Genomic DNA, 21,825 nt, shown 5'->3' on the forward strand with positions numbered 1-21,825 from the left:
GGAATAGGGAGAGAGAGCAATTAAACACGTGGCTACAGGGATGGTGCAGGCGGGAGGGATTCAGATTTCTGGATAACTGGGGCTCTTTCTGGGGAAGGTGGGACCTCTATAGACAGGATGGTCTACATCTGAACCTGAGGGGCACCAATATCCTGGGGGGGAGATTTGTTAGTGCTCTTTGGGGGGGTTTAAACTAATTCAGCAGGGGCATGGGAACCTGGATTGTAGTTTTGGGGTACGGGAGATTGGGAGTATAGAGGTCAGGAGCACAGATTTGACTTCGCAGGAGGGTGCCAGTGTTCAGGTAGGTGGTTTGAAGTGTGTCTACTTCAATGCCAGGAGTATACGAAATAAGGTAGGGGAACTGGCAGCATGGGTTGGTACCTGGGACTTCGATGTTGTGGCCATTTCAGAGACATGGATAGAGCAGGGACAGGAATGGTTGTTGCAGGTTCCGGGGTTTAGGTGTTTTAGTAAGCTCAGAGAAGGGGGCAAAAGAGGGGGAGGTGTGGCGCTGCTAGTCAAGGACAGTATTACGGTGGTGGAAAGGATGCTAGATGGGGACTCTTCTTCTGAGGTAGTATGGGCTGAGGTTAGAAACAGGAAAGGAGAGGTCACCCTGTTGGGAGTTTTCTATAGGCCACCTAATAGTTCTAGGGATGTAGAGGAAAGGATGGCGAAGATGATTCTGGAAAAGAGCGAAAGTAACAGGGTAGTTGTTATGGGAGACTTTAACTTTCCAAATATTGACTGGAAAAGATATAGTTCGAGTACATTAGATGGGTCATTCTTTGTACAATGTGTGCAGGAGGGTTTCCTGACACAATATGTTGACAGGCCAACAAGAGGCGAGGCCACATTGGATTTGGTTTTGGGTAATGAACCAGGCCAGGTGTTAGATCTGGAGGTAGGTGAGCACTTTGGAAACAGTGACCACAATTCGGTGACCTTTACATTAGTGATGGAAAGGGATAAGTATACCCCGCAGGGCAAGAGTTATAGCTGGGGGAAGGGCAATTATGATGCCATTAGACATGACTTAGGATGTGTTGGTTGGAGAAGTAGGCTGCAAGGGTTGGGCACACTGGATATGTGGAGCTTGTTCAAGGAACAGCTATTGCATGTTCTTGATAAGTACGTACCAGTCAGGCAGGGAGGAAGGGGTCGACCGAGGGAACCGTGGTTTACCAAAGAAGTGGAATCTCTTGTTAAGAGGAAGAAGGAGGCCTATGTGAAGATGAGGCGTGAAGTTTCAGTTGGGGCGCTTGATAGTTACAAGGAAGCGAGGAAGGATCTAAAGAGAGAGCTGAGACGAGCAAGGAGGGGACATGAGAAGTCTTTGGCAGGTAGGATCAAGGAAAACCCAAAAGCTTTCTATAGGTATGTCAGGAATAAAAGAATGACTAGGGTAAGAGTAGGGCCAGTCAAGGACAGTGGTGGGAAGTTGTGTGTGGAGGCTGAGGAGATAAGCGAGATACTAAATGAATACTTTTCGTCAGTATTCACTCAAGAAAAAGATAATATTGTGGAGGAGAATGCTGAGACCCAGGCTATTAGAATAGATGGCATTGAGGTGCGTAGGGAAGAAGTGTTGGCAATTCTGGACAAGGTGAAAATAGATAAGTCCCCGGGGCCAGATGGGATTTATCCTAGGATTCTCTGGGAAGCCAGGGAAGAGATTGCGGAGCCTTTGGCTTTGATTTTTAGGTCATCATTGGCTACAGGAATAGTGCCAGAGGACTGGAGGATAGCAAATGTGGTCCCTTTGTTCAAGAAGGGGAGTAGAGATAACCCCGGTAACTATAGGCCGGTGAGCCTAACGTCTGTGGTGGGTAAAGTCTTGGAGAGGATTATAAAAGATACGATTTATAATCATCTAGATAGGAATAATATGATTAGGGACAGTCAGCATGGTTTTGTGAAGGGTAGGTCATGCCTCACAAACCTTATCGAGTTCTTTGAGAAGGTGACTGAACAGGTAGACGAGGGTAGAGCAGTTGATGTGGTGTATATGGATTTCAGTAAAGCGTTTGATAAGGTTCCCCACGGTCGTCTATTGCAGAAAATACGGAGGCTGGGGATTGAGGGTGATTTAGAGATGTGGATCAGAAATTGGCTAGTTGAAAGAAGACAGAGAGTGGTAGTTGATGGGAAATGTTCAGAATGGAGTTCAGTTACGAGTGGCGTACCACAAGGATCTGTTCTGGGGCCGTTGCTGTTTGTCATTTTTATAAATGACCTAGAGGAGGGCGCAGAAGGATGGGTGAGTAAATTTGCAGACGACACTAAAGTCGGTGGAGTTGTAGACAGTGCGGAAGGATGTTGCAGGTTACAGAGGGACATAGATAAGCTGCAGAGCTGGGCTGAGAGGTGGCAAATGGAGTTTAATGTGGAGAAGTGTGAGGTGATTCACTTTGGAAAGAATAACAGAAATGCGGAATATTTGGCTAATGGTAAAATTCTTGGTAGTGTGGATGAGCAGAGGGATCTCGGTGTCCATGTACATAGATCCCTGAAAGTTGCCACCCAGGTTGATAGGGTTGTGAAGAAGGCCTATGGTGTGTTGGCCTTTATTGGTAGAGGGATTGAGTTCCGGAGCCATGAGGTCATGTTGCAGTTGTACAAAACTCTAGTACGGCCGCATTTGGAGTATTGCGTACAGTTCTGGTCGCCTCATTATAGGAAGGACGTGGAAGCTTTGGAACGGGTGCAGAGGAGATTTACCAGGATGTTGCCTGGTATGGAGGGAAAATCTTATGAGGAAAGGCTGATGGACTTGAGGTTGTTTTCGTTAGAGAGAAGAAGGTTAAGAGGTGACTTAATAGAGGCATACAAAATGATCAGAGGGTTAGATAGGGTGGACAGCGAGAGCCTTCTCCCGCGGATGGAGGTGGCTAGCACGAGGGGACATAGCCTTAAATTGAGGGGTAATAGATATAGGACAGAGGTCAGAGGTGGGTTTTTTACGCAAAGAGTGGTGAGGCCGTGGAATGCCCTACCTGCAACAGTAGAGAACTCGCCAACATTGAGGGCATTTAAAAATTTATTGGATAAGCATATGGATGATAAGGGCATAGTGTAGGTTAGATGGCCTTTAGATTTTTTCCATGTCGGTGCAACATCGAGGGCCGAAGGGCCTGTACTGCGCTGTATCGTTCTATGTTCTATGTTCTATGTTCACACGAGGAATCTCACAAATGACTGCTCTGATGAGATTATCTCAGGAATTGTGCATTACGTAATAGAACTTTCACATCAACAAATTCAGACTTTAAAAAAAAAGTAATCTGAATTAACCAAGGCTCCATAAATCATAAAAGTCAAAATTCAAATTGACAGGTTTGAATCAAGTGACAGGCCACATAAAGCAAAACTTATGCAGGTTATCATCAGAATGCCGTTAGCTACTGCAGATTTCAACTAACGCTGGATGTTTATTCAATACAAAAGATTTTAAATTAGTTCAACTATTAAACAGCAAGACTAGGTGAGCCACGTGTGAGATACAAGTATTATGCTTAACTCGACCTCATCATCACATGTTACAACGTTATCCTGCAATTATCTGTTAAATATCAAATCATATATCTAAGCTGTGATTTCAGGAAAATCTACCTTTTACTGTGTCTGAATTTTCTCTGCCAGCACACATCTTATGCAGTGTGTATCTACATAAGAAACGTGTTGAAAAATTAAAATATTTTGCATTGTTTGAGATTTGCAACTAAGTTAAATGTAGGTTCACTATTTTGCAGTTTTACATGGCAAAATGTTCCCTCCAGTGGAGTAACTACAACCAACTGCAAAAGAAAAGAGGTATTCATAGATGTGTTAGTCATAAAAGCATCCAGCATCAGATGTTTATCAGGCAAAAATTGATGTATGGAAATAGGAAAAATAATGTAAGGTGAGGCATTAACCAGACCAAAGTGGGAAAGCATGTAAAGAGACAGAGGTTTAATCAAGAGAACAAGTGATTAGTTGAAACTACTCTAGAACCATAGAATTCTATGCAGGAGGTCATTCAGCCCATCGAGTCTCACCAATCCTCAAAAAAAAACACCCCGCCTAGGTCCACTATCCTGCCCCATCCCCATAGCTCCACCTAACCTGCACATCTTTGCACACAAAGAGGCAATTTAGCATGGCCAATCCACCTAACCTGCATATATTTGGACTGTGGAAGGAAACCGGAGCACCTGGCGGAAACCCATGCAGACGCGGGGAGAAAGCTCAAATTCCACACCGTCTCCCAAGTCTGGATTTGAACCTGGGTCTCTGGTGCTGTGAGGTAGCTGTGCTAACCACTATGCCACCATGCTACCTCTAGCTAACAAACATTTGGGCAAATATTGCCAAAGAGGCCCAAAGATAAAGGCAAATTTACTGGAGGTTACAGGTTGCTTTAATCCTGAGAAGCCTCGGGTTATCGCAAACCCTTCACTTATTCTGTCTGCAACTACTTTAAACTAGTTATACTAAAATAGAGGAATTGTTCAGGAATGATAGTGCCACTTTAAATTGAGGGAGAATTGGAACGTCTGCTCAGATTCATTCTTAAAAACATTTGCGATGCAATTGAAATGGAATCTACGTGTTTAACACTATTTAGGCTAAGTATGTGTTTAGTTTCACTTTATTGTTGATTTCCTGCCTGCGAGAACTAGAAATTCAAATCCATTCTGACCGACACAGATTTAGGTTTTTTTTATGATTTGTTCGAAGAAACTAAAGAAGTGCAAGTAAGAAAAAGGTATATGCCTATGTACTTGTACGCAACTGTAGTTCCATCAAACAAACCATAATGATAGATTCTCAAGTTATTCCATTACTGTTGCTCATAGTGAAACCAATCTGTTGTGCTTCCTGGAACAAGTGCCTGCACAAAAAATTTGATTCAGCCAATTTATATATTTTTCCTTTATAAACATAACGGTTGCCATCTTTAATAAGGCCACTAAGGACAATATATTTGTCAATCTGAATTAAACCAGAATCTGACAGTTGAGGACATGATGATGATGCATGGGATACATATGGTAATTTGCCCCCACAAACGACCTCACTGATTTTACAGAATGATAAATCAATTATGATGCATTGTAGAGGGACAAAAAGCAAATTCTCCAGTGAAATTTACTGTGATACGAGGCAAGGTCAAAGCAAAGTTGATTGGTAATCATATTGTTATATTCAATTCAAATATTACAACACAAAACTCTGGACATAGCAAGTGATTTATTTTATCTCTAATTTTAGAACCAATCTAATTACAAGAAATGCAAATATGGTGTTTTACTATATCAGAATAAGTGGTTGATTTTCTTTTACTTTATTCACACATTTGAAAGTAACTTTAGTTTCCATCATGACATAATGTGAAACCAGTGTTCTGTGTAACCATATATTTTTTCACACAAGTGACTTTTGGTAGCATAACATATCTTCCTTTCAAAGGAACAGATCAATCAATTTTACCAGACAAACCTAACTTAATATTTGATTCCCAACAATCTTACAGAAAATCTGCAATACTAACCAAGTTTCTCACTCTCACATTCTTTGCTTGCAATCAATTCCAATCAGACTGTTCCCATTTACTGTTACAACAGTGGATTTCTAAATATAGTCCTGAAATATCAGTCATAAATAATTTTCTGAGAATCGTCTTCCAATAATCATGATTCTTTGTTTTTACAACCATATCCACTCTGTACATCAGATGTACAAAGCAACAATTTCCGTTCTTGTACCAACAGAACTTACATTTGTAAGGAATATTGAAACCATCACTACACTCCGCCCCCCCCCACACACACACACAGTGAAGGGTGCGAAAATTAAACTAAATGAGTCAATGGAGGGAGTTTCAGGATGTTGTCCCAGCGACAGCGAAGGAACGATGATATATTTCCAAGTCAGGGTGATGAGTGACTTGGAGGAGAACCTCCAGGTGGTGGGGTTTCCAGGTATCAGCTGCTCTTGTCCTTCTGGATGGTAGTGGTCGTGGGTTTGGAAGGTGCTGTCTAAGGAACCATGGTGAGTTATTGCAGGGCTTCCTGTAGATGGTACACTAGGCTGCCACTGTTCATTGGTAGTGGAGGGTTTGAATGTTTGTGGAAAGAGGAGCAATCAACTGGGCTGCTTTGTCCTGGATGGTGTTGAGCTTCTTGAGTGTTGCTGGAGCTGCACTCATCCAGACAAGTGGAAAGTATTCCATTACGTTCCTGATTTGTGCCTTTTAGATGGTTGACAGGCTTGGGGGGGGGGGGGGGGGGGGGGGGGGTCATGAGGTCAGTTACCCGCCGTAGGATTCCACAGTATTAATATGGCTAGTCCAGTTCAGTTTCTGATTAATGGCAACCCCCATGATATTCGATGGTAATGCCACTGAATGTCAAGGGGTGATGGTTAGATCTTCTCTTGTAGGAGATAGTCATTGCCTGATACTTGTGTGGTGCAAATGTAACCTGCCACTTGCCAGCCAAGCCTGGATATTTTCCAGGTCTTGCTGCATTTGGACATGGACTGCTTCATTGTCTGAGAAGTCACGAATGGTGCTGAACATTGTGCCGTCATCAGCAAACATCCCCATGACTGGGACGCTATTCTCCGAAATGGAGACACAGTGTTTGCGCCGTCGTGAACGCCGTCACATTTCACGACGGCGCGAAACAGGCGTGGGCAGTAGCGATTCTGGCCCGCACGGCGCTGGAGCTATTCACGGCGCTCCAGTCTCCCTTCACCGCGCCAACCCGCGCATGCGCAGTTGGGCCACGCCAACCCACGAATGTGCGGCGGTGACTTCCTCAGCACGCCGGCCCCAACGCAACATGATGTGGGGGTTCAGGGGCCAGCTGCGTAATAAAATAGGGCCGGAGCTGGAGAGGCTGGCCCGCCAATCGATGGGCCCCGATCGCGGGCCAGACCCCGTTGGAGGCCCCCCCCCCCCAAGTGAAGGAGCGCTTTTCCCCACCCCCCCGACCCTATGCGCAAAGTTCCCGCTGGCTGCGAGCAGGTGTGAACAGCGCCAGCGGGACTCTGCAGTTTCCGCGCGGCCGCTCAGCCCATCAAGGCCGGAGAACTGGCGGCCCGGCCACGGACAGCAGCCTGCGACCGGCGCCGCACCAAACGCGCTGGTGCCGCGGGAACAAAATGGCACGAACGGCGATTCTCCCATACGGTGCAGCATGGGAGAATCGCGCCCCTGACCTTATGATGGTCATTGATGAAGCAGCTGAAGATAGTTGGGCCTCGGACACTCCCCTGAGGAACTCCTGCAGTGATGCTCTGGAGCCGAGATGATTGGCCTCCAACCACCACAACCATCTTCCTTTGTGCCAGGTATGACTCCAATCAGCGGAGATATTTGTCCCCGATTCCCTTCGACTCCAGTTTAGCTAGGGCTCCTTGGTACAATGCTCAAGTCAAATGCTGCTTTGATGTCAAGGGCAGTCATTCTTACCTCACCTCTGGCATTCAGCGCTTTTGTCCATGTTTGAACCAAGGCTGGAATGAGGTCAGGAGCTGAGTGACCCTAGCGGAACCCAAACTGAGCGTCCGTTTGGTTAGATCTTCTGGCAATTCCCTCTTTAGCTTTCTAAAATTAACTGCTTCTAGCAGAGCTGTGACATCTGCCTGCTCTCTCACTATCTACCTCCAACTGTTAAAGTAAAACTTCTCTTTCTTACAAGGCCCCAATTGCTAAGCAACATCCACATGCTTATACCTTTTATTTATTCTTCATACCCTCTCTAAAGCACAATAGAAACATGTTGGAACTTAACCAACACCCCCTTTGTCCAGCATGAATCTAACTATAGGTTTTACCCTTCCAAGCACAGTAACAGTAAATTAAACCAACTTAAAACTATACCTTATGTCTAGTATTTATCAATACAAATAAAAATCCCTTAAAACCACCTTTGTTTCCCTAACAATATCCAGGCATGGACTGACAAATGGCAAGTAACATTCAACCAGGCAGTGACCATTTCCAACAAGATTTAGATGTAAATGCTAGAATATTCACTGTTTATATTGAATGCTTAAAGCAAATTGGGTTAGAAGGAGTGGTTTAATTAGGAATACCAGCTAATGTTCACAAATTACTTGAGCATATTGATTGATGAACACCACCCACACCATCCCAAATAGAATACAACCTGATTTTTAAAAAAATATTTCAAAGAGTGTGGGTATCGTTGGCAAAGCCAGCATTAACTGCTAGACTGTAGCTGGATTCAATGGCAAATTTCCTACGGGTTGGGCATAAAGACAAGGTCACATCTGCAAAAATAGATGTTGTGTCAAATGCAAATTCTGTCTGTAGGTAATTTATGGTTTTCCATATACCAGTGGGGAAAATGGTGAAATACAAAGGCTATTTCTTAACATGTTCCTGTAATAGACTTTATTATCACAATTTTCTTTCTTTGTGTAAAAAAGGAGAAACATTAAAGAAGTGGAAACATTAAATATGACATATAATGTAGATGTCCTGCATAATTCAGTGCTGTTTTTAAGTTTGAAGCGCTCCTATTTATTTATCTGAACTAGTTTTTTAAAACTTCACCCATAGGATGTGGGCATTGATCAGGCCAGCATTTATTGCCCATCCCAAATTACACTCAAGGAGGTGATGGGGAACTGCCTGTTGGAACCGCTGCAGTTCATGTGGTGTAGGTACACCTCCAGTGCTGCTTGAATGTTCCAGGATTTTGACCCAGTCACAGTGAAGGAATGGCAACATATTTTCAAGTCAGGAGCATGTGTGGCTTGGAGGTAAACATGCAGGTGGTAATGTTCCCATGCATCGGTTGCTCTTGTCCTTTGAAGAGGTAGTGGGTGGAAGTTTAGAAGGTGCTGTTGAAGGAGCTTTGGCGAGTTGCTGCAGTGCATCTTGTACATGTTACACACTGTATGTCGGTGGCAGATTGAGTGAATGTTAAAGTGGTAAGATGGGGTGCCAATCAAGAGGGCTGGATGGGGGCGAGCTTCTGTTGGGGCTGCATCCCTGGCAAGTGGAGAGTGTTCCATCACACTCCTGACTTGAAGTGCGTGATGGAATATTTCCTATTTGCCTGGGTGAGTGAACCTTCAAGAAAGCTTAAGAAATTTGACACCATCTAGCGAAGTGTAACTCCTTCCAGCATTATAACTCATTCCAGGTGCCATAACATGTATTACCTTCTGACAAATAGATGTAAATGTATCATCGCTAAGTTTAATCATAATGACATGCAGAGCCTAAGTAATAAAATCAAAATTCAATTGAAGACACTTAATTGTGCTCACATCTTTGTGAGATATTTCAAATTCATCACCTCAAGATCTGTACTTTCTCCTGTGTAATATCTAACAATCCTTTCTCCAGACATAATCCATCTTTGGAAGGACAGAAATCTATCAGTGTCTTTCCTGGGCTAAATACAAAATTTCATCCATCATGATACTTCATTACAATTCTGTTGTCATCACAAATTATAATCGAGTAATGGGAATTTGTGACACAAATCTAGGAAGACAATCCAGATTAAGCCTTAAACCACAATGGTAATACATGGTTTTATGGATACTGAAGTAACATTTGGATAACATGCAGCTATTCATCTCAGCAAATATATGCTCTCCATTAGCAATCTCGCAGCAACCAACACATTGTTAATCTCTGTGGACTTGTCTGTACGAATGCTGACAGCAAGATTGCGTTTAATGCTCATCGCTGTAGCAATAAGATTTGTAGCTTGTGTCAAGGGAGCTCCCTCAAGTCTGTAGCAGGTCATGCTGTGCGTGACTGTGTGGGAGGGGGGGGGGGGGGGGGGGGGGGGAATTGCAGCAGAAGCTGTGATCAACATTAAGGTATAAAATGATGTTGTAGTAGCTTCTCGACCAACAGAAATGGAGGAGCTGCTTTTCATTGACAAAAGTAGGAGATGCTTTTTATTGACAAAAGTAGGACTGAGTACTGTTGGAGTGGCTGAAATTAGCAGCTGAGTAAAGGAAAAAGATCCACGAAGGAAGTTAGAGCACCAATTAGTCATGCATTCCAAACACGCTCATTCATCCAACTGGGGAAAGGGGTTACCCGCACATGAAGGCCTGCCTTCTGAACCTTGCCCCTCACCTGAGGTACGGTGATCCTCAGGTTAGACCACCACCAGTTAGCTCTCCTCCTCAAAAGGGGAAAGCAGCCTCTGGTCATCTGGGGCAATGGTGACTTTACCTGTGACAGATAATTAATACAATAACATCTTTGATTATGTAATGTATTATTTAATGGTTAAGTCCGACTAGCTGATTTTGGTATCCAAAACTAGTCTTACCCCCACCCTGCCAAATCCACACGCTTAGGATTCATAAATTGGTATCATTCACACATTGCTCAGATAAAAAAAAGAATTTTGTTTCCATTGTTGTTAATTGATTTTTTAACAAGATACAAACTTTACACATTAAGAATCACAAATAGAATCATGCCACCAGTATGGCCAAGGAAATTATTCAGAAACTTAGTGGTGATTAAAAGGTAATTTCATGAACAAGTTTATTCCAATGCCTAGAAAACTGGCTGCAGTAAACGGTACCTTACCCAAAAATTCACAAATGAAACAACATCTTAAGGGCATGTAAAGCCAGAGAACTTCTTAAGCTCAATACACAAATTAAAATAGATAGGCCTATATTTTCCAGCTCTGCCCACCACTGTGATCTTCCAGTTCCACTGGAAGTCAATTGACTTTTTGCTGGCCCTGAACATGCGCCAGGTCCCACCATGGTGGGGCCGGAAAATCCCGGCCATACACGCTTTCCTTCAATTCCCTGCACTAAAACAAAAACATTGAAATTTTTACTTTTGCAGCAAAATTAAATTTGAAAGCTATTAAAACAAATACAAAAACTGAATGACTGATGTGTTTGTTTTCTTTTAAGTTCGGAAAACAAAGGTAGTTTTAAGGGATTTTTATTTGCACTGATAAACATTAGAAATTAGGTATAATTTCAAGTGTGTTTAGTTTAATGGCCCATAGGATTTGGGTGTGTTTATTACAAGTAATTTGAAGTTCACGTATCATGTGGTTCAGCTGCAGAAAATGTTTTTAGAGCGCTGAATACATCCTTTTTGAGTCAGAATGTTAGTATTTATCTTAAACTCTATGAGTAGCTGTACGCCCACATCTGAGTATGCATCTAGAGTTTGAATGAACACTTTCAGAGAGATATACAGCTTATAGAGAGAGCGTAACTATGTGTTACCAAGAAAATGGAAGGCATCTTATATGGAACGTTTAAGAATTCTTGGATTACAATCTTCTGAGAATAGAAGATTGATTTTTGATTTTGTTGAAGTTTATGAACTGATACATGGCCTTACTACCTCTAAGCTTGAAAAGTTCCTTACTCGCAATTATTACATTTTGTTTGGTCTTTAGTATAAACTACAGAAATGTTGTACATGGCTTGCTTTTATAAAAATAAATTTCACACACAACTGTTGATACTTGGAACGCTTTGCCTGTTTTTGTGGTGAATGCTGAAAATAAACTTGCTAGAAAATAGGGCGCGATTTAACCAAATGGGAACAAAGTCCCAGAGCCAGCGCATTACGCTGAGTGTTTCCCGGCGCTGCAAAAGTCACTTGGGTTACATGGGGGCCTCAGCGGGGATACGCTGCAGAGGCCGCAAGTGCAGATTGCACTGAGGAGCCAGAAACTCCTGTGTAGCTAGAGATTGGGACGCTCCTCCTTCCCCCCTCCCCCCTCCCCCCCCCCACAACCCCAACTCACTAGGAGGTCCCTGGGCACACACCCCCCTCAACATCATCGCAGAACATCCCTGGCTCGATCGCCACCCCCCCAGAAAATGTCAGCTTGGCACCTTGACAGTGTCAGGCTGGCACCCAGTTGGCACTGCTCAAGTGCCAGGCTGGAACTGCCATGGTGTCTGGGTAGCACCAGTGCCAGGGTACCTGCCCAAAGGGCATGCAGCAGGGGCCTCCGTTCCCCTGGTAGACCCCCATGAGTGCCATTCCATCTGCTCCCAGTTTGTGGAAACCAGAACTGAACGGCGATCGCCTAAGGTCTCCGAGGCAAAGAGGATAATAGATTCCAATGCCTCGGGAAACTGCATGGTAGAGCGAGGCGAGCTGCCTCGCTCTAATATACAGATTTACCAAAAAGTGATCCTGCCCACAACATCTTCGAGATCATGTTAGATCTTCAGAGGCATTGTGAACCAGGTAGATCCAGGGAGCGTCGTCTCCCGACTTCTATCGGCCACATTGCGCCGAGGAGTTTTCCAGGCACAGCGTGGCCGTTCCAACACGCCCCTATAACGTGTGCTTTTTATGTATGTATGTTGTTGTTGATGATGTTCTGGTCTTTAATACTGTGCCTATGTGCTTTGAAATGTATGGCAATAAATACGTCACATTTACGGTACCCCAATAATGCGCTGGGCAATCCTTCTAGGAACTTCCCACACAAGGATTTACCCGGCAATTGTCCATAAGTGTTAATTTCCACTGTGCTGGGAACCATCTGCCAGTTGTATCCTGATAATTACTCTGAAAGCATTAGAAGGAAAAAAAGAAATTCTGACTCCAGATCAGCTATTTAAAACAACGACCCTGCATCACACAGGACACCCTCCCCCACATATGACCCTCCAGCAGAACCCCCACACACACCACCTACATCCCTCTGATTTGACCCACCCCTTTCTCTCCACTTATCCGACCTGACTCACTCCAAGACTCTGGTCCCCCCCCCCCCAACTTCAGGGTAGTGCCGTAAAAAGGGAGTGTTCCTTTGTTCCCTGCGCCCCAGTTACTCTTCACTAATGCAGCAGGGAGAATGCTTCGTTGCTGCTCTCTCACTCTGCCTGAGTGAGGAAGGTTGGGCGAGACAGGGGCTTTGGAATTAGAGTGACGCTAAGTCCATTCAGAGTTGCAATTCAGCGGACAATGCCAGTCTGCGAAAGTTAGGTCACTGTTTCTATGCCTGGATGGGTCAAACCTATGCTTAGAATCATGTTGGACAATGGTGTTTGTATGTGTGGGGGATAGGTTAAGTTCCATCTGTGTTTCTACATGGCTACAGCGTGAAGAATAAATGTGAGTGTTTCTTAGCAACTGGGGTCTTGTGAGGTAAAGAAGATTTTAAGTTTTAGTTTTAGCTAAATTTGTGGGCAGCTAAAGATAGGTCGTGAGAAGAAGACAGCAGTTGGTTTAAAAGGCTAGAGAGGGAACATTTCTCTCAGCCTTGCTAAACAAAAAGCCACACTATGGAGTAATGGTTTAGCACAGGGCTAAAGAGCTGGCTTTGAAAGCAGACCAAGGCAGGCCAGCAGTACGGTTCAATTCCTGTGCCAGTCTCCCCGAACAGGCACCGGAATGTGGCAACTAGTGGCTTTTCCCAGTAACTTCATTTGAAGCCTACTTGTGACAATAAGCGATTTTCATTTCATTTCATTTTCAATGGTTAAGAAAACAAGTGCAGAGATCTGAAGAGCAGCTAGTTAAGAAAACTAGAGAAGTGAAGAGATGTTTCCAAAAAGTCTGAAGTTAACGGAACAGAGGAACCTGGGAACCAGAACAAATTATTGTTCAACAAAGTCACAGAGTTGAATAGGTATTGGCGTGTGAAAGAGGCCAGAAAGATATTTGCAGTAGTGCTAATGTGTGTGAGAATTTATGACAGTTTTGGCGGCACTATATGAAATACTTGTGGAAATCGGTGGCTGGACCATGGAGTACGTGTAAAAGCTTTTAATATTTAAAAAAATCCTAAAGGGGATAATATAAATCGTGGATTGTATTCACTGTTACAAGTAGAGCAGGAGCTCTGTTTAAAAGAGTCATTTGTAAAACCTGGTCTGAACTTCAGAATGCAAGCCGCCAAGGGAAAGCATGTTGAGAGAAGATTTTAATGTGTCGTTTTGGGAGTGAAGTTTGGAAACTCCCAGATGCCAATCTGAGGGAGGAGACATCCACATTCACTTGGAGTTCAGAGTGGAGAGTGTATTGGCCCACAGTCATCTTGTGTGCTTAAAAAGGACATTTTGTTAATGAGACCACTGTAGATTAAAATGTATTAGGTAATTAGTGTTCATTCTAAAATCTGTGGGTAATTATTAAGCTAACGGGGGAGTAATGGTATAGTGCATAATAATTCAACTTTTCATGTTTAATGAATGTGGATCTGGTTGTTGAAACTAATTAGTGGTGTGACTCAGTTCCTCCATGTTTTGAAGTACAAGTTACAGTCTTTTGTGCCAGGGTTGCAATCCGGAATCCTCCCGTCCAGTTACAACATCAACTGGGATTGTAACAGTTGTCGAAATTTTATTTAATTTCCATTTCCTTCTTGCAACCAAGTGACTATAGTGAAGGTGGAAACAATTTCAAAATAAATTTTACTTCCGATTTTTTAAATATAAAAAAAATGAAGACGACAAATGAAATATTCAGGCATGATATACAATGTGGCTTAAAAGCTTTTGTAGCACTACTGGTATATTTAAATGATATTTCTTGTGTAAAATCCAAATCCCATATAACCTACTGTGATCCCACAGTGGAGATAACATTTTATAGCACAATGTTTTTAATCATTAAGCGTTAAGGTGGCAAAGTTTTGTTTCTGGTTTGAAATAGTGCTCTGCTTTCGGTTTTACTTTCCTTACAACTCAACTGTGATTAATACATTGCCTTTCAACAATTCTGACCGTTGCGGCAGTCATGGAGGGCCTAAATAGCCCAAAGGCCTATCTGCTTAAATTTAAAAATGCATTATACGTATGGTGTTAACTCTGCCTGGATAAATTCCTGGCAGTTTCATCTGCCTCCAACCACCCCAACAAGTAAACTTTAGCAATTTTTCCTCTCACGTTAAATATGTTTATAACTACAGACACTACTGGAAGACCTACTGGACGCAAGTATCCTAGAGAAAGGGAACTGTAGTGACATGTATGACCGACTGGTAGATAGGGACGACACCGTACTGGACGCAACAAGAAGGAAATGGGAGGACGACCTGGGGATGGAGATAGGGTGGGGACTCTGGAGCGAAGCACTGCATAGGGTCAACTCCACCTCCACGTGCGCAAGGCTCAGCCTGACGCAACTAAAAGTGGTACATAGAGCCCACTTAACAAGAACCCGTATGAGTAGGTTCTTCCCGGAGGTGGAAGACAGATGTGAACGGTGCCAAAGAGGCCCGGCCAACCACGCCCACATGTTCTGGTCTTGCCCCAGACTCGTGGAGTACTGGACAGCCTTCTTCGAGGTTATGTCCAAAGTGGTGGGAGTGAGGGTGGAGCCATGCCCGATAGTGGCGGTCTTCGGGGTTTCAGAACAGCCAGATCTATTCCTGGGGAGGAGGGCGGACGCCCTTGCCTTTGCCTCCCTGATCGCCCGCCGTAGAATCCTGTTTGGCTGGCGGTCAGCAGCACCGCCCAGAGCTGCGGACTGGCTGTCCGACCTCTCGGAATCTCTCCAAATGGAGAAAATCAAATTTGCCATCCGAGGGTCGGACGACGGCTTCCACAGAACGTGGGAGCCATTCATGCAACTGTTCCGGGACCTATTTGTGGCCAATGTACAAGAGGAAGAATAGTCGGGGGAAGGTAGCGGGAGGGGCTACAGGTTCGGTACGGGGGTTCGATGGCTAGCTAAGGCCCAAAACCAAACTAAATAAACATGTTGGGGGGGGGGGGGGGGGGGGGCGGGCGCAGTTACTACTACGAAGATGCTTACCTGTAAATATGTATGTTAATTTTTGCGTGTTTGTTTGTTGTTTTTTTTTTTTTTTTTTTTTTTTTTTTGTTCTTTTTCTCTCCTAACAATTTGTAATTTGTTCAATATAAAATATGAAAACTGAATAAAAACATTTATAAAAAAAAAAAAATATGTTTATAACTAATGTTAAAAAAAACCACTATTTTTAATACTTCCATGATTTTTCTCCTGGTTTTGCGCTTGCAGTAGCCAGCAGATTTTTGTTTTAGAAGCTGCAGGATAATCCTCGATGGTTAATAACCCTTTTTACATTGCACATCTTTGGGTTGTGGGGATGAGACCCACGCAGACATGGGGAGAATGTGCAAACTCCATGCAGACAGTGACCGGGGCTGGGATCGAACCCAGGTCCTCGAATCGTGAGGTAGCAGTGCTAACCACTCCGCCACCATGTCACCCTACTAGTACCATTTAAACTCTCAGTACATCCCTGCACATGTATAGCTAATGAACTACTTTTGTGATGAAGGGAACTCTATACTTTAGTAAATTATAAAATGTGCCATGAAATCAACCAAAGGTCACATGTTAAGGATGGTGAGCGATTGGCACTCGCCACCCTGTGAGTCAGCACCTAATGCGCAGCAATCAACTCTCTAATTCGCACTGTCATTTAATGCATTGATTGGCAGTGGGCAGGACTTTGTTCCAGTCTTGGAAGGAAGACTGGCCTGTGAGAGTTGTCGGCCTTTCAGATTGGCATGATCGCAGGATTGAGTGTTAGGCCAGAGGGGAGAAGACCCTGATGCCCCAGCATCCCAGGGTGGAGAGCGCCCAATTCTGAGGGGGGCTTCAGAGTGAGCTGTTTCTGTCCCCATCACGCCCGAGATGGGAAAAAGTGCAAATGTCACTTTCCCATCCCCCGCACCTGGGGCTTTGCAGTACTTCAATTTCAAATCAAAAACTTTAAAGCGCTAATATTCTGTCTTTCTCCATCTGCCCAATATTGAAGCAATCTTGGCTAGTTGCTCTTTATACGACATTTTCTGTGGGGAAAGTGGTGGCCTAGTGGTATTGTCACTGGATTAGTAATCCAAGACTTTGGGTAATGCTACAGGGACCTGGGTTTGAATGGGAGATGGTGAAATTCAAATTTAATCTGAAATTAAAAGTTTAATGATGGGCAACACGGTGGCGCAAGTGGTTAGCACAGCTGCCTCATGGCGCCGAGGTCCCAAGTTCGATTCCGGCTCTGGGTCACTGTCCATGTTGCCCCTTAATTGGAAAAAATGAATTGGAGACACTAAATTTTTTAAAAACGTTTAATGATGGTCATGCAACCATTGTTGATTTTCATGAGAATGAACGGTAATTAGGAAGAAGAGTGGAAGTGGTGCACAACAATAACAACAGAAACAATTACCATCAACTCTTGAAGTAATAACAATAATAATAATCGCTTATTGTCACAAGTAGGCTTCAACAAAGTTACTGTGAATAGCCCCTAGTCGCCACATTCTGGCACCTGTTCGGGGAGGCTGGTACGGGAATTGAACCCGCGCTGCTGCCTGGGTCTGCATTACAAGCTAGCGTGTTTAGCCCAGTGTGCTAAACCAGCCCCTATACTGTCATGTCATGGCAGCAACTGAACAGGGGCAGTACAGTGACATAACATGCTATTCGACTAACTTTCACTTGGAAAACAGAGATATCCCAAACACAACTGGAATGTCAGGGGCTAGGGATGTTACAGACACTATAACAGTGCAATTCTGATATTATACTATAAAGAAAAATATACCAAGACTGTACATATTCATTATTTTTGATATTTTAAAAATAGTTGCAGCTTTTAAAATCACTTTCTGAAGATAAATCTCACTACAGCTAATGTTATGAACAAAGGAAGAAACTTTTATGTATATAAAAATGCCAGTATTTTCCCCACTTCTCAAGAACTGAAAATGCATCAATGTTCCTATTCACAAGGTGTCCTGTGACAATTTTGGCCTTCCAAGCCACTATCAATATGTGACTGTTAAAACGGAGTATCCTTCCTCATTCTTGTAAGTCAAACCAAAATAGTACACCTGCTAGTTCTAGTTTCAACATTATTTGAGTTAAGATTCAGCTTTAAATGTGGGAAAACTGAAGTTACATTCAGCCAGCATTACCCACAGACATTGCTTTAAGGTCACAGAGTTTTAAATGGTACTTCCTCCTTTTACAAAGAAATATGGTATTTTCCAAAATGGCTTCCTGAAAAAAATACAACTTAGCTTATTACTGTTGTTAGTAATGTTCAGTTAGGGACTGAGAGAAACATTGTGGGTGGGAGAGGAATCATTCACTGATAGAAGAAATTATATTACCTGATCTCCTCAGCTGATTTGTGTGGAACGTTTCTTTTCACAGATTTTTCAAGCTTTGGTCTCTTTACTACACTTCAATGCTGAAAGACAGAAGAAAGAACTATGATAAAAAGGTAGTGTGAACATAGAAAGAGAAAAAAACCCAAATGGCTCAGATCAAGAAATAGGATAATTGAGTCACAAATTTATCAGACCATTAACTTTTCAGCTACAGAGGAAATATAAAAATTTTAAAACAGCAGTAGAAAAAATCATCAGAGTTAACAGGTGAGAAAAAGTGTTTCCCTGAGCAAATGCTGAATTTCATCGACTATGCTGCAGTCAAAATCAGCAATAATGCTATATTCAACATATTGTTTCTTCTGACCTACCACAACCCAAACTAAAGTTAGCACATTGCCAACATTTTATCATTTTCTCTAACATTCTCTCTAAATTTCATCTAGCATTCTAGGAATTAAAAAATCCTGATGTCAAGTACATCATAAAATTTACATGTCAGCAACTCATGATACTCCATAGTCGAGGAGCACTCTCCATGTCACAAAAGACACAACTTCATTACAGTGTTAACGTAAGCCTACTTGTGACAATAAAGATTATTATTAAGTAGAAACTGAAGCTTTTCAATCATCTGTGAGCAATTGTGGATTTGTTGGGTACGGAAACACGAGTCCTAGCAGCGTCATTTCAGGTTTGATGATTTTGACATAACTCCAATCATATATTACAACCACAAGCGACAAAGTTGGTTCTACACTGAAATTCTGAACTGATATTTCAATACCCAAAGTCAAAATTGCTGCAGGACATACCCTGAGCACGCCACCAAGATACAAAAGTAACCCAATAATTTCAGTATTGTTCTGAATACACATATAATCAATGAGTGACATATAAAAGATTAAAGCAGAGTGAGAAGATTGAAGATCAAATATTAAACAGGATGACAGCATCATTCATAGTCCTTTCAACCCCTACATTGGGAACCATTTGTCTGTAGTTAACAATTGTTGTTGTAAAGTATCTCTTCAGGTGTACTCTTATCTTATTTCATACACATAAAACCTTACAGTAACAATCACATTCCTTCTGTTCAAATCTAGTTAATCTTTGAGACAAATTTATGAAGCAAATCCAAAATACATAAAAGTTATAAAAATTTCATTCAACAAACACTACATAATTAAGAATGGGCTACTGACCAGAACCAGTTTTGATTTAAAACGTGACACAACATGTCACTGAATACTGCTTTGTTAGAAGAGCAGTTCATACATACACAGGTTTTTTTTATACTTGCATGCAGTCACGACATACTAAACACACTTTCCTGGACATAATGTTATTTGAGCACTAATACTTCTACAGAAGCTGATAAATACATTTGCCACGTGCCCAAAAAACTCGTTCTTCTCTTTAAAACACGGCCACCACACTTCCTGCTGGCGATGCCTGAAGGACAACACTTCAGTTAATAAATGTCACCTCCTGCAATTAAATGCATTTTTTTTAAATACGAAAGAGCCAATAAAGTGTTGGAAGGGCATTTACAAGGGGGGGGGGGGGGGGATGTGTCACCACTGATAATGATGACCATCTTTATTGTCACAAGTCGGCTCACGTTGCAACGAAGTTACTGTGAAAAGCCCCTCGTCGCCACACAACGGCGCCTGTTCGGGTACACGGAGGGAGAATTCAGAATGTCCAATTCACCTAACAAGCACGTCTTTCGGGACTCGTGGGAGGAAACCGGAGCACCCGGAGGAAACCCTCGCAGACACGGGGAGAATGTGCAGACTCTGGACACAGACAGTGACTGACTGTGGGCCAGAAAGACTCAGAAGTCATGGAAGAGGCAGAGGCTCCCCACCAATTAACCCAGTGGCTCGAGGGTCTATTGCAACTGGAGTTCCAAAAAAAATGTATTATATTGCAAAATCACATCCTGAAATCTGCTCCAAAGCTCCCAGCCTGGGGTTTTTTTCTGCATGAGGCTGTGGAAGGAGCTATCAGGCCTACTGCGAATAGGAATATAACACATACCTTGCAGCAGTGAAACTTTCCAGCCTGTCAGCCCCAACTTTCTGACAGCTCGCTCTACGGCAGATACATGCTTAATCCCATCGACGCTTCAGACTGGGTGAGACTTTATCCCGGCTTCGATCCTCGCTGCGTCCAGGACACTTTCCTGACGTGGAGTCCAGAGTTTAATCTGGACTTTAACCTGGTGTTGTAAGACTTCTTACTTTCCTGACAAGCCGCAGGTTTTCGACGATTTTTTTTTCCTCTTATTTGACGCAGTTCGTTATTTAAAAAAAAAATTCCCCTCCCCTCACACACACACACACAGCCTCGTCCCGACAGCCCAGCCAGCCGTTTGATTGACAGCAGGCTTCCTCCAATCGGAGGCCGCCCATTCCCCTCTCTCTCTCCCCCCCCCGGAGCCCTCGACCAATCGTCATCGCATGGCCCCGCCCCCGCCTCGCGGCCGCTGCGCTGAGCGCGCTCCCTCCCGCCGGCCGCACGCGCCGCGGCCGTTGGGCGTCCTGGCGGCGCGCGGGCCGCGCGGCGGGGGCGCCGGGCGCTCCCTGGAACAGCCGCCGCCGCGAAATCAGCTGAGTTCCTGGCAGCGGTGACGTCTTGGCCTCTGAGAGCCTGTGCCAGAGAGCAAATTGATGGGAGTTTTGTTGTCAATCAAATGACTACCTCCCCCCCCCCCCCCTCCTTTCTATTCCCTCAGGCCAAGGGAAACAGGCAATGACTTCTGGTTTTATGCGACGTTTTTGCATGCTTATCACCATCATTTTGAAAATCCACCCTTAAAGCTGCTGCTTTCAAATGGCAGCATTAGTTTTTGTTTTGCCTTCCAAGGAAAGGCAGGGTTGCAAGAGTGGAATGCTGGAAATCTGGGGGGGGGGGGGGGGGAATCTGGGGCTGGTTTAGCACAGTGGGCTAGACAGCTGCCCTTATTGCAGAACAAGGCCAGCAGCGCGGGTTCAACTCCCCGAACGGATGCCGGAACGTGGTGACTAGGGGCTTTTCACAGTAACTTCATTGAAGCCTACTCGTGACAATAAGCTATTATTATCAAGGGGCTGGTTTAGCACAGGGCTAAAGAGCTGGCTTTTAAAGTAGACCAAGGTAGGCCAGCAGCACGGTTCAATTCTCGTACCAGCCTCCCCGAACGGGTGCTGGAATGTGGCGACTAGGGGCTTTTCACAGAAACTTCATTTGAAGCCTACTTGTGACAATAAGCGATTTTCATTTCAAAAAAGACAAATTGCTGGAAAAGCTCGATGGAGAGAGAAGCAGAGCCTAATGTGACTCTTAGATCATAGAATTTACAGGGCAGTAGGAGGCCATTCGGCCCATCGAGTCTGCACCGGCTCTTGGAAAGAGCACCCTACCCAAGGTCAACACCTCCACCCTATCCCCATAACCCAGTAACCCCACACAACACTAAGGGCAATTTTGGACACTTAAGGGCAATTTATCATGGCCAATACACCTAACCTGCACATCTTTGGACTGTGGGAGGAAACCGGAGCACCCGGAGGAAACCCACGCACACACGGGGAGGATGTGCAGACTCCGCACAGACAGTGACCCAAGCCGGAATCGAACCTGGGACCCTGAAGCTGTGAAGCCATTGTGCTATCCACAATGCTACCGATTCTTTGGGATCATACATAGGGTTTCCGAGGGCGG

General features: G+C 43.8%; 1 protein-coding gene across 2 annotated transcripts in view; it reads right to left on the bottom strand.

Annotated features, from left to right (window-relative positions):
- The window catches only part of stat3 (signal transducer and activator of transcription 3 (acute-phase response factor)), a 73,281-nt gene extending 52,801 nt beyond the window's left edge, over nucleotides 1-20,480 (bottom strand). Inside the window, exons 1-2 of one of the 2 annotated variants that reach the window (XM_038778408.1) lie at nucleotides 20,161-20,480; nucleotides 18,115-18,194 (exon numbers count right to left, since the gene is read on the bottom strand). The gene's annotated coding sequence lies outside the window, so the exon portion shown is untranslated. Of the gene's footprint in view, nucleotides 1-10,126; nucleotides 10,152-18,114; nucleotides 18,195-20,160 lie in introns of those variants that run through there. The other variant, XM_038778409.1, reaches the window with a different exon arrangement.
- Nucleotides 20,481-21,825: the final 1,345 nt, after the last annotated feature.

This window comes from Scyliorhinus canicula, chromosome 19, assembly GCF_902713615.1.
Source record: "Scyliorhinus canicula chromosome 19, sScyCan1.1, whole genome shotgun sequence".
NCBI lineage: Eukaryota > Metazoa > Chordata > Chondrichthyes > Carcharhiniformes > Scyliorhinidae > Scyliorhinus > Scyliorhinus canicula.